Source organism: Sorex araneus, chromosome 2, assembly GCF_027595985.1.
Source record: "Sorex araneus isolate mSorAra2 chromosome 2, mSorAra2.pri, whole genome shotgun sequence".
Taxonomy (NCBI): Eukaryota; Metazoa; Chordata; class Mammalia; order Eulipotyphla; family Soricidae; genus Sorex; species Sorex araneus.
Window position 1 is genome coordinate 68,699,771 of NC_073303.1, and position 1,150 is coordinate 68,700,920.

Below are 1,150 nucleotides of genomic sequence, written 5' to 3' on the forward strand. Positions count from 1 at the left end.
GGGTGTGGCCCCACACAAAAGCAAACCAACCAATAAAAAGCCAGCACTGAAAAGAACCGCGCTACCTACATTTCCATCTGTTCAATAAAACCAGAAATTTCAGGCAAATTTTGAATAAATACCTGATAAAAGAGGCAATAAAGAACAAAAGATAGGCTTGCATTTTTATTAGTAAAAACGATATCACTATGTTGTTCAAAAGGGGTGGATCATTAAACAACACGTAAAATGTACATGTGGGTGGATTATAGAGCAACACATAATATCGCTTTTTTGGGGTGGTGGTCACTTCCAGAGATACTCAGGGGACCATGTGATGCCAAGGATTGATCCTCGAACTCCTGTAAAATAGCACATTTTTGTAAGTACTAAAAATATCAGCTGACTACATCAAATTAAGAAGATTCTGCACTGCCATAGAAACAATAACCAGAAAAAAAATTACCCCTATAGACAGGAAGAAAATATTTTCTGCCAGTTATCAGATAAAAGTGTTAATATAAAAAATATATATATATATAGGTGCTGGAATGCTAATACAGTGGGGAGGTGTTTGCCTTGCACATGGCTGACCTGGGTTTGACTCCAGCATCCCATATGGTCCTCAGAGCATTGCCAGGAACAATTTCTGAGTGCAGAGCCAGGTGTTATCCCTGAGAACAGCTGGGTGTGGCCCCAAAACTAATACATATATAAAATATACACACATGATGATGATACACAGGTGTGTATATATGTGTGTTTATACATACATAATATAATGCATATAACATAGCACTGTAGTCCCATTGTTCATTGATTTGCTCAAGTGGGCATCAGTAACGTCTCCATTGTGAGACTTGTTACTGTTCTTGGCATCTCGAATACGCTACGGGTAGCTTGCCAGGCTCTGCCGTGCGGGTGGGATACTCCTGGTAGCTTGCCCAGCTCTCCAAGAGGGATGGAGGAATCGAACCCGGTTTGGCTGCGTGCAAGGCAAATGCCACACTCACTGTGCTATCACTCCAGCTCACATATAATGTAAAATACATATTATGTATACAATATATAAGGCATTTTGTGAAGTTCAACACGACAGAAAGATCAACCCCATCAAAAAATGGAGAAAAAAAAGCTGGACAGAAACTTCTCAAAGAAGGCATAACAGGGG